The following is a 12,762-nucleotide window of genomic DNA, read 5'->3' on the forward strand; positions in this document are numbered from 1 at the left end:
TTCGAAGGGAACTAGGTTTGGGTAACAAATATCGACCTTTCCAACACTCATATCTCATGAAAGAATTACAAAAACGCTTGCACAGTTCCAGTCTCTACAGCTTAAAATCAATGTCAAGGTACTGGAGCAGGTGTCAAAGAGATTTAATCGTGTGAAACTGGAACTGTCAGGAAAGGTTGTCCTGACCCTTCCCCTGCTGGAAAAGAGAAGGTTAATGGTAACCTGATCGCAGCAATTGATAAGGTAGACATGGAGAAGATGCTTCCACTTGTGGCTGGAACCGTGAATATAAGACAGGGAATTCAGGAGAAACGTCTTCACCCAGAAAGTGCCAAGAATGTGCTGCAAATAGTTTGTGATTTTTTTAACCAAACTTTTCTCTTCAAAGAAGCACAATAGTTTCTGCTGAGTTTCTTCCCTGAGGCAATGGATTTCATGCTGTGACAAGTCTCTGTTCAAAAAGAGAAACAACTCTATGAGCATCTCTCCTCAACACAGGTGGCCAAGGTGATTAAGAAGGCATATGACATGTTTGCCTTCATCAGCCAGGGCAGTGAGTACAAGAGTACAATCATGTTGCAGCTATATAAAACCTTGATTAGGCCACATTTGGAGTATTGAGTGCAGTTCTGGTCACCACACTGCCAGAATGATGTGGAAGCTTTGGAGAGAGTGCAAAGAAAGTTCACCAGGACTTTGCGTGGTCTCGAGGGTGTTGGCTATGAGGAGAGGTTGAATAAACTAGAATTGTTTTCACTGGAAGGATGGAGGCTGATGGGAGACCGGATAGAGGTCTACAAAATGATGAGAGGCACAGGCAGGGTGGATAGTCAGAGGCTTTTTCCCAGGGTAGGAGTGTCAATTACAAGGGGGCACAGGTCCAAGGTGAGAGGGGGAAAGTTTAAGGGGGATGTGTGGGGGTGGATTTTCATGTAGAGAGTGGTGGGTGCCTGGAACACACTGCCAGAGGAGGTGGTGGAAACAGGCATATTAGCAACATTTAAGAGACATCTGGATGGGAACGTGAATAGGGAGGGAATAGAGGGATACGGACCGAGAAAGGGCAGAAGGATTTTTGTTGAATTTAATTCGGGCATCATGATCGGCACAGGCCTGAGGGGCCGAAGGGCCTGTTCCTGTGTTGTTCTTTGTTGATGTTCATGGCAATGTCAAATTCAAAAACTCAGCACTCACTCATCAGCTAAACGGAATTAAGCTTTCCTGAAATACTCGATATTGAACAGAAACATGCATCGATACAGATCCTCTCAAAGCCTCGGAACATTCTCCACTGACTAACCATCTCAGATCTCCTTCTCACTACCTCCCGCTGGCCTCACAGATCAGCACTGCACTCCAGCTAGACCACACTCGGAGCACTTTGTACAATGCAGAGCTCACGGTTATAAAGAAGATTTAAAGCAATCGAATAAAGATTAACTAGCTCAATACAAAACAGAGCAATTATACTCTCAGCAAAGCAGAACCAGGCAGAGTCTCTCTTCTATAGAAAGAGAAGGCTCATGTGATAAACATCTTTAAAATCATGGAGTTTGATATGGAAGATGGTGAAAAGCTGTTTCTATTTGTGAGCGAATCTAAACTAAGCACCATAAATATAAGATGACCACGAATAAATCAGACCGGAAGTCTCAGAGAAAATGATTTTCACAAAGAGTGGTTGAAATGTTTTGAGTGGTTGAGGTGAATAACACAGGAGCATTTCAGGGAGAACTGGATAAACACAAGAGAAGCATCCGCTGATCGAGTGAGGAGACAAATGGTGGGAGGGGGCTCACATGGGGCAGGTACACAGGCACAGAGCAGTCGGGCTGAATGGCCATCTCTGTGCAGTCAAACAAACATAATGTGCATTTCAAAAACCTGTCAGCGATCTGAATGAGACTGGGGGTGGGATTTTCCAGCCAACACACAGCCCAGAACCAGAAAATCCCACCCAGGGCCAATGGACCTTTGAATGGTCTGCCCCACGCCCGCTCCCCCCCGGCCTGCTACGATTCCCATGGCGGGCGGGATGGGAAAGTCTCACCTTCTCAAGGGGCAATTCGACAATAAACGCTGGACGAGCCAACATCGCCCGCATCCTGTAAGCTGTCCGATCGCTGAGGTGTTCGAGTGCCAGAGGAAGTCACCAAGAGGCCAGTTAAAGAGCTGGCTTTAATGAGTGCCTTAACGAAGGAGGGAGAGCTGGAAAGGTTCAGGGAGGATGTTCCACGGCTTAGCGTACCAATGTTACAGCAATTAAAATCAGGGGATGTGTAAGCAGCCAGAATTGGGGAATTGTAGAGATCTCAGAGGGTTGAAGGATTGGAGAAGGTGAAAGAGCAAAAAGCCTCAAGGAGGGAATTCTGGAATGTAGAACCTAGAGGATCAATATTGGAGTGAAGAATGGGGAGGGATAGGAGAGAGGCAAAATTGGAGGAATGCAGAGCGCTGGGATGTACTTTGGTCAGAAAACATTAAAGATGGAATGATGCGTAACTGGAAATGGATTTAAATGTAAAGACGGACGGCACGGTGGCACAGCGGGTTAGCACTGCTGCCTCACAGCACCAAGGACCTGGGTTCATTCCAGGTGTCTGTGCGGAGTCCGCATGTTCTCCCCATGTCTGCGTGGGTTTCCTCCGGGTGCTCTGGTTTCCGCCCACAGTCCGAAAGACCTGCCGGTTAGGTGCATTGGCCGTGCTAAATTCTCCCTCAGTGTACCCGAACTGGTGCCGGAGTGTGGCGGCGACAGGATTTTGACAGTAACTTCATTGCAGTGTTAATGTCAGCCTACTTGTGACACTAATAAATCAACTTAAACTTTAAAAAATGCCCCTCAGAATCCAAAGATGCGGAGGTTAGGAGAAAAAGCAGCCAACCTAATTAAGGACTCCACGCACCCCGTGCATTTTTGATTTGATTTAATTTGATTTGTTATGGTCACATGTACTAACGTACAATGAAAGCTATTTCTTGCGCGCTATGCAGACAAAGCATACCGTTCATAGAGAAGGAAAGGAGAGAGTGCAGAATGTAGTGTTACAGTCATAGCTAGGGTGCAGAGAAAGATCAACTTAATGCGAGGTAGGTCCATTCAAAAGTCTGATGGCAGCAGGGAAGAAGCTGTTCTTGAGTCAGTCGGTACGTGACCTCAGACTTTTGAATCTTTTTCCCGAAGGAAGAAGGTGGAAGAGAGAATGTCCGGGGTGCGTAGGGTCCTTAATTATGCTGGCTGCTTTGCTGAGGCAGCGGGAAGTGTAGACAGAGTCAATGAATGGGAGGCTGGTTTGCGTGATGGATTGGGCTACATTCATGACCAAATTGACATTCATGCCAAATTTCCTTAGTCTTCTGAGAAAGTAGAAGCGTTGTTGGATTTTCTTAACTATAGCGTCGGCATGGGGGGACCAGGATAGGTTGTTGGTGATCTGGACACCTAAAAACCTGAAGCTCTCGACCCTTTCTACTTCATCCCCATTGATGTAGACAGGGGCATGTTCTCCTTTACGCTTCCTGAAGTTGATGACAATCTCCTTCGTTTTGTTGACATTGAGGGAGAGATTATTGTTGCTGCACCAGTTCACCAGATTCTCTATCTCATTCCTGTACTCTGTCTCATCATTGTTTGAGATCCGACCCATTACGGTGGTGTCGTCAGCAAACTTGAAAATCGAATTGGAGAGGAATTTGGCCACACAGTCAGAGGTGTATAAGGAGGGGGCTGAGAACACAGCCTTGTGGGGCACCGGTGTTGAGGATGATCGTGGAGGAGGTGTTGTTGCCTATCCTTACTGATTGTGGTCTGTGAGTTAGGAAGTTCAGGTTCCAGTCGCAGAGGGAGGTGCTGAGGCCCAGGACACGGAGTTTGGAGATGGGTTTCGTGGGAATAATAGTGTTGAAGGCTGAGCTGTAGTCAATAAATAGGAGTCTGACATAGGTGCCTTCCACCTTCTTCCGTCGAGAAAAAGATACAAAAGTCTGAGGTCACATACCAACCGACTCAAGAACAGCGTCTTCCCTGCTGCTGTCAGACTTTTGAATGGACTTACCTTGCGTTAAGTTGATCTTTCTCTACACCCTCTCCTTTCCTTCTCTATGAACGGTATGCTTTGTCTGTATAGCGCGCAAGAAACAATACTTTTCACTGTGTACCAATACATGTGACAATAATAAATCAAATCAAATCAAATCAAAATGTGACTCCAGAGCCACAGCAATGTGGTTGACTATTATGGCACAGTAAGAAGTCTCACAACACCAGGTTAAAGTCCAACAGGATCATTTGTAATCACAAGCTTCTGGAACGCTGCTCCTTCATCAGGTGAGTGATCGGAGGGAGGAAGGAGCAGCGCTCCGAAAGCTCATAATTCCAAATAAACCTGGACTTTAGCCTGGTGTCGTGAGACTTCTTACTGTGCCCAACCCAGCCCAACGCCAGTATCTCCATATTATGTCCGAGCCAGCAATCGGGAATGGAGGAATGAATTTTGCAACATCCCACTGGTGAATAAAAATGACAATATGAACTCAGGACATTGCTCAGAACCGACTGAAAGTTGACAGAATGTGTCTGGGTTTATTAAACAGAACAAAGTTCCGATTATGTTTTGAAGGTTTCGTTTTGCCAGTGACGATGTCACTCAAACACTCTGTGAAGGGGAGACTTGAGGTTATCCTGCGGTGGAAATTCCCACTCCAGTTCCGTGAGCTTCCCTCTGTAAATGATGTCACATGAACTGCCCAATAAACCAGTGAGTTCTCTTTACCCTTTGCCATTCAAAAGCTGCCAGACGCAGACATTTACACATTTACATGCAGAGGCACATTGGAAGCTAGAGTGGGAAGCGCACAAACTCTGCTGCCAGCCTGTTAGTGTTCAAACAAGATCATTGGAAGTAGAAAGCAATGCAAATATTTGCCTTGGGCTAATCGCTTCACACACTCAACCCAAACCAGGGGGAACTTTCTGAACAGTGATCAGAGCGGAGCGAACTCCGCACAAATTTAAACGTGAATGTATCACAGGTTGTTAAAAACATGCACCTGAGAGGGTGCGGAGGAGATTCACCAGGATGTTGCCTGGGCTGGAGTGTTCCAGCTATGAACACAGGCTGGATAGACTGGGGCTGTTCTCCTTGGAGCAGAGAAGGCTGAGGGTGGGAGAGGGGGGCTGCTGATTGAGGTGTACAATCAGGGACAGGGATAGGGGAGATAGAAAGAAACATTTCCCTTAGCAGAGGGGTCAATAACCAGGGGACAGGAGATTTGGAGGGGATTTGAGGAATTATTTTTTCACCCAGAGGATGGTGGGAATTTGGAACTCAGCGCCTGAAAGGGTGATAGAGACAGGAACCCTCACAACATTGAAGAAGCATTCAGATGGGCACTTGAAACGCCATCGCATACAAGGCTACGGACCAAGTGCTGGAAAATGGGATTAGAATAGAGAGGTGCTTGAAGGCCAGTGTAGACATGATGGGCTGAAGGGCCTCTTTCCCTGCTGTGAAATTCTTTTTGATGTTGTGACTAAAGAAAGTGTTTTCCTCTTTTGTGGCTTGAATTTTTTCGTTTAATAATCACATCACTGCCCCAGAGCCTCGAAATGGACAAAGGCAGGTTCAGCAGGAGAGGGTTCTGATAACTGGCAGGGACGAACAACGGTAAATGTTTATTAACAGTAACTCAACAGCTCTTACATACTGTGTCTCTGCCCACGCTCCGGGAGATTTCCCGAGCTCCCAACAGGAGGGTATAGTGGCACAGTGGTTAGCACTGCTGACTCATAGTGCCAGGGACCCGGGTTCGATTCCGGCCTCACGTCAGTTCTCCCCGTGTCTGCGTGGGTTTTCTCCGGGTGCTCCGGTTTCCTCCAAAGACGTAGGTAGGTGGATCGGCCATGGTAAACGCATGGGGTCATGGTGATAGGGTGGGGGACAGGGACTGGGTAAGATATTCTGTCAGAGAGTCTGTGCAGAGTTGATGGGCTGAATGATTCTACGATTCTATTATTTGATTTATTATTGTCACATGTATTAGTTAACAGTGAAAAGTATTGTTTCTTGCACGCTATACAGACAAAGCATACCATTCATAGAGAAGGAAAGGAGAGGGTGCAGAATGTAGTGTTACAGTCATAGCGAGGGTGTAGAGAAAGATCAACTTAATGCAAGATAGGTCCATTCAAAAGTCTGATGGCAGCAGGGAAGAAGCTGTTCTTGAATTGGTTGGTACGTGACCACAGACTTTTGTATCTTTTTCCCGACGGAAGAAGGTGGAAGAAAGTATGTCCGGGGTGCACGTGAGGCCCATGATTATGCTGGCTGCTTTTCCGAGGCAGTGGGAAGTGTAGATAGAATCAATGGATGGGAGGCTGGTTTGAGTGATGGACTGGGCTTTGTTCATGACCTTTTGTAGTTTCTTGCAGTCTTGGGCAGAGCAGGAGCTGTACCAAGCTGTGATACAACCAGAAAGAATGCTTTCTATGGCGCATCTGTAAAAGTTGGTGAGAGTCGTAGCTAACATGCTAAATTTCCTTAGTCTTCTGAGGAAGTAGAGGCATTGGTGGGCTTTCTTAACTATAGTGTCGGCATGGGGGGGACCAGGACAGGTTGTTGGTGATCTGGACACCTAGAAACTTTAAGCTCTCGACCCTTTCTACTTCATCCCCGTTGATGTAGACATTCATCCTCATTTTGTTGACATTGAGGGAGAGATTATTGTTGCCGCACCAGTTCACCAGATTCTCTATCTCATTCCTGTACTCTGTCTCATCATTGTTTGAGATCCGACCCACTACGGTGATGTCATCAGCAAACTTGAAAATTGAATTGGAGGGGAATTTGGCCGCACAGTCATAGGTGTATAAGGAGTATAGTAAGGGACTGAGGACACAGCCTTGTGGGGCACCGGTGTTGAGGATGATCGTGGAGGAGGTGTTGTTGCCTATCCTTACTGATTGTGGTCAATGATTCTATAAACGCATAACCCCCTTTAGTACCCAAGTACCCCCAACATCCATGGGATTACCCCATCTACAGATGAGAGTCTCAAGAGTCTTGGTGACGCCAGTGGGGACGGGGCATATGAGATCGGAATATTCCAGCCATTGACTCTGCCTCCCTCCACAGACACTGCCAGATCTGCTGAGTTTCTCCAACATTTTCTGTTTTTGTTTCAGATTTCAGCGTCCACAGTATTTTGCATTTACAGAAGCAGACAATCTGCTCATTATCATATTGCTATTTACTTATAAAGAGATTTGTTGCCATATTCTCTACAATGCAGCAGTGACTAACCATAAAAACAAACTTCAGTAGTTGTAATCTGCTTTGGGTCTGAGATGATGTGGAGATGCCGGCGTTGGACTGGGGTAAACACAGTAAGAAGTTTAACAACACCAGGTTAAAGTCCAACAGGTTTATTTGGCAGCAAAAGCCACACAAGCTTTCGGAGCTCCAAGCCCCTTCTTCAGGTGAGTGGGAATTCTGTTCACAAACAGGGCATATAAAGACACAGACTCAATTTACATGAATAATGGTTGGAATGCGAATACTTACAGCTAATCAAGTCTTTAAGATACAAAGAACGCACACACGAGGACGACCTCAACCGGGATATTGGGTTCATGTCACACTATTTGTAACCCCCACAGCTTGCCTGGACCTGCAAAGTTTCACTGGCTGTCTTGTCTGGAGACAATACACATCTTTTTAGCCTGTCTTGATGCTCTCCACTCACGTTCTTTGTATCTTGAAGACTTGATTAGCTGTAAGTATTCGCATTCCAACCATTATTCATGTAAATTGAGTCTGTGTCTTTATATGCCCTGTTTGTGAACAGAATTCCCACTCACCTGAAGAAGGGGCTTGGAGCTCCGAAAGCTTGTGTGGCTTTTGCTGCCAAATAAACCTGTTGGACTTTAACCTGGTGTTGTTAAACTTCTTACTGGGTCTGAGATACCAGAGAAATAAAACTAAATGAATCAATCACAAATACTCCAAAGGTTAGTTGGATTGGCCATGCTAAATTGCCCCCTAGTGTCCAAAGATGTTATGGGGATTCGTGGGGTTACAGGGATAGGGCCTGGGTAAAATGTTCAGTTGGAGAGTCGGTGCAGACTCGATGGGCCGAATGGCCTCTTTCTGCACTGCAGAGATCCTCTGAATAAGTTTATTTATCCTATCGTTCTTATCAGCATTTATGCAAAGACAATTTGCATTTATATAGCACCTTTAGGAAAACACCCCAGGGTACTTTACAGAGGGGAGTAACAAACGGGTCAACGTTTGGTCAAAGCAATACCTCCACCAAAGGCAGCCACGTCATCAGGTCCGTGACTATTAACTTAGGGATCTGCCTCGCAAAACCTCTCCACCTCTCTCCCTCCGACTGTACACTGCTCCGTACAAAGCTCCCATTAGCCAATCAGCCAGGAGCCGTGAATATCTGTCAGATCGGAGCTGTTGGTAAAATGCTTTAAGAGTTTTAACAACACCAGGTTAAAGTCCAACAGGTTTATTTGGTAGCAAATACCATTAGCTTTCGGAGCGCTGCTCCTTCGTCAGATGGAGTGGAAATCTGCTCTCAAACAAGGCACAGAGACACAAAATCAAGTTACAGAATACTGATTAGAATACGAATCCCTACAGCCAACCAGATCTTAAAGATACCGACAATGTGAGTGGAGGGAGCATTAAGCACAGGTTAAAGAGATGTGTATTGTCTCCAGACAGGACAGCCAGCAAGTCCAGGAGGCAAACTGTGGGGTTTATTGATAATGTGGCATAAATCCAACATCCCGGTTTAGGCTGTCCTCATGTGTGCGGAACTTGGCTATCAGTTTCTGCTCAGCGACTCTGCGCTGTCGTGTGTCGTGATTAATGCTTTCCCAGGTTAATCACTAACCACAAAAGGAGAGGTGCAGAATGTCCCCAGGACTCCTCATTTCAACAGCAACTGTTGGGAGGGGAGTCTCACAGCCTGCTGCAGAATCTCAGGCAAGCTCACAGAGAAGGTCCATCAATCTCAAAGCACTGTGCAGTCAGCAACAGGAACTTTTATTATGAGACTTCCCAGAACAGAAAATCACATTGACATCACCTGGAAACAATTAAATATCGGCGCAAAAGAATTTACCAGAGATTTTAATTTTATATGCTGCCAGAATCTCTGTGAAACAAGAGAGGACACACATCAGTATTTAGTAACAGTGGAGAGAAACATAGAAACTAGTAGGAATCGAGTAGTATCTGCTCCTAGCAGGAACTGGGAGCAGGAGGAGGCCATTCGGCCCTTCGAGCCTGTTCCACCATTCATTTTGATCATGGCTGATCATCGAATTCAATATCCTGATCCCCCCATATCCCTTGATCCCTTTCGCCCCAAGAGCGATATCTAATTTCTTCTTGAAGTCACACGTTTTGACCTCGACTATTTTCTGTGGTAGTGAATTCCACACATTCACCACCCTCTGGGTGAAGAAATTTCTCCTCACCTCAGTTCTAAAAGGTTTACTCCTTATCCTCAAACTATGACCCCTAGTTCTGGACTCCCCCACCATTGGGAACATTCTTTCTGAATCTATCCCGTATAACACTGTTAGAATTTTATAAGTGAGAGATCCCCTCTCAATCTTCTAAACTCCAGTGAACATAATCCTAACCCACTTAATCTCTCCTCATATGACAGACCTGCCATCCCAGGAATCAGCGTGGTAAACCTTCGCTGTACTCCCTCTATAGCAAGGACATCCTTCCTCAGATAAGGACACCAAAACCGCACACAATGCTCCAGGTGTGACCTCACCAACGCCCTGTACAATTGCAGCAAAACGTCCCTATCCCGATACTCAAACCCTCTCACTATGAAGGCCAACATACCATTTGCCTTCTTTACTGCCTGCTGTACCTGCGCGCTTACTTTCAGCGACTGATGCATAAGGACACCAAGGTCTCGTTGAGTATCCACCTCTCTCAATTTACACCCATTCAAGTAATAATCTGTCTTCTGTTATTGCTACCAAGGGGGATAACCTCACATTTATCCACATTATACTGCATTTGCCATGCAGCTGCCCACACACTCAGCCTGCCCAAATCACGCTGAAGCATCTCTGCATCCTCCTCACAGCTCACCCTCCCACCCAACTTTGTATCATCTGAAAATTTGGAGATAATACATTCAGTTCCCTCTTCCAAATCATTAATATATAATGTGAACAATTGGGGTCCCAGCACAGATCCCTGCGGAACCCCACGAGTCACTGACTGCCAATCAGAAAAGGGACCCATTTATGCCAGCTCTTTGCTTCTTATCTGCTAACCAGCTTTCTATCCATCTCAAAACATTACCTGCAATCCCATGTGCTTTAACTTTACATAATAGTCTGTTGTGTGAGACCTTGTCGAAAGCCTTCTGAAAGTCTTAAGTAAACCGCATCCATCGGTTCTCCTCGGTCAACTCTCCCAGTTACATCCTCAAAAAATTCCGATAGATTAATCAAGCAAGATTTCCCTTTTGTAAATCCATGCTGACTTTGTCTGATGATACCACAGCCTTCCAAATGCTGAGTTACGAAATCCTTGATACTAGAATCATAGAATTCCTACAGTGCAGAAGGAGGCCATTTGGCCCATCGAGTCTGTACCGACCACAATCCCACCCAGGCCCTATTCCCGTAACCCCTCATGTTTACCCTGCTAAACCCCCTGACACTCAGATCAACATAGAACATAGAACATTACAGTGCAGTACAGGCCCTTCGGCTCTCGATGTTGCGCCGACCAGTGGAACCAATCTAAAGCCCCTCTAATCTACACTATTCCAATATCATCCACATGATTATCCAATAATCATTTGAATGCTCTTAATGTTGACGAGTCCACAACTGCTGCAGGCAGGCCATTCCACGCCCTCACTACTCTCTGAGGAAAGAACCTACCTCGAACATCTGTCCTACATCTCTCACCCCTCAATTTAAAGCTATGTCCCCTCGTGCTAGCCAACACCATCCGAGGAAAAAGGCTCTCACTATCCACCCTATCTAATCCTCTGATCATCTTGTATGCCTCTATTAAGTCACCTCTTAACCTCCTTCTCTGTAACGAAAACAACCTCAAGCCCCTCAGCCTTTCCTCATACGATTTTCCCACCATACCAGGCAACATCCTGGTAAATCTCCTCTGCAACCTTTCCAACACTTCCACATCTTTCCTATAATACGGCGACCAGAACTGTACGCAATACTCCAAATGCGGCCGCACCAGAGTTTTGTACAGTTACAGCATGACCTCCTGGCTCCGAAACTCAATCCCTCTACCAATAAAAGCTAACACACCGTACGCCTTCTTAACAACCCTATCAACCTGGGTGCCAACTTTCAGGGATCTATGCACATGGACACCGAGATCTCTCTGTTCATCCACACTACCAAGTATCTGACCATTAGCCCAGTACTCTGTATTCCTGTTACTCCTTCCAAAGTGAATCACCTCACACTTTTCCGCATTAAACTCCATTTGCCACCTCTCAGCTCAGCTCTGCAGCTTATCTATGTCCCTCTGTAACCTGCCACTTCCCTCCGCACTGTCTACAACTCCACCGACTGTAGTGTCATCCGCAAATTTACTAACCCATCCTTCCACGCCCTCATCCAGGTCATTAATAAAAATGACAAACAGCAGTGGCCCCAAAACAGATCCTTGCGGTACACGACTAGTAACTGAACTCCAGGATGAATATTTCCCATCAACCACCACCCTTTGTTTTCTTACAGCTAGCCAATTCCTGATCCAAACCACTAAATCACCCTCAATCCCATGTGCCGTATTTTCTGCAAAAGCTTACCATGGGGAACCTTATCAAACGGTGGTGGTGGATGGAAAATTTTCGGATTGGAGGCAGGTTGCTAGCGGAGTGCCACAGGGATCAGTGCTTGGTCCTCTGCTCTTTGTGATTTTTATTAATGACTTAGAGGAGGGGGCTGAAGGGTGGATCAGTAAATTTGCTGATGACACCAAGATTGGTGGAGTAGTGGATGAGGTGGAGGGCTGTTGTAGGCTGCAAAGAGACATAGATAGGATGCAAAGCTGGGCTGAAAAATGGCAAATGGAGTTTAACCCTGAGAAATGTGATGTGATTCATTTTGGTAGGACTAATTTAAATGTGGATTACAGGGTCAAAGGTAGGGTTCTGAAGACTGTGGAGGAACAGAGAGATCTTGGGGTCCATATCCACAGATCTCTAAAGGTTGCCACTCAAGTGGATAGAGCTGTGAAGAAGGCCTATAGTGTGTTAGCTTTTATTAACAGGGGGTTGGAGTTTAAGAGCCGTGGGGTTATGCTGCAACTGTACAGGACCTTGGTGAGACCACATTTGGAATATTGTGTGCAGTTCTGGTCACCTCACTATAAGATTAGGTTAGCACTGCTGCTTCACAGCTCCGGGGTCCCGGGTTCAATTCCCGGCTCGGGTCACTGTCTGTGTGGAGTTTGCACATTCTCCTCGTGTCTGCGTGGGTTTCCTCCGGGTGCTCCAGTTTCCTCCCACAGTCCAAAGATGTTCGGGTTAGGTTGATTGGCCAGGTTAAAAATTGCCCCTGAGAGTCCTGAGATGTGTAGGTTAGAGGGATTAGCGGGTAAATATGTGGGGATAGGGCCTGGGTGGGATTGTGGTCGGTGCAGACTCGATGGGCCGAATGGCCTCCTTCTGCACTGTAGGGTTTCTATGATTTCTATGAAGAAGGATGTGGAAGCGTTG

General features: G+C 46.1%; 1 protein-coding gene across 1 annotated transcript in view; it reads right to left on the bottom strand.

Annotated features, from left to right (window-relative positions):
• col24a1 (collagen type XXIV alpha 1) overlaps window positions 1-12,762 on the bottom strand; it is a 445,996-nt gene that overhangs the window by 402,826 nt on the left and 30,408 nt on the right. The window lies entirely within an intron of this gene.

This window comes from Mustelus asterias, chromosome 8 (assembly GCF_964213995.1).
Source record: "Mustelus asterias chromosome 8, sMusAst1.hap1.1, whole genome shotgun sequence".
NCBI classification, from domain to species: domain Eukaryota; kingdom Metazoa; phylum Chordata; class Chondrichthyes; order Carcharhiniformes; family Triakidae; genus Mustelus; species Mustelus asterias.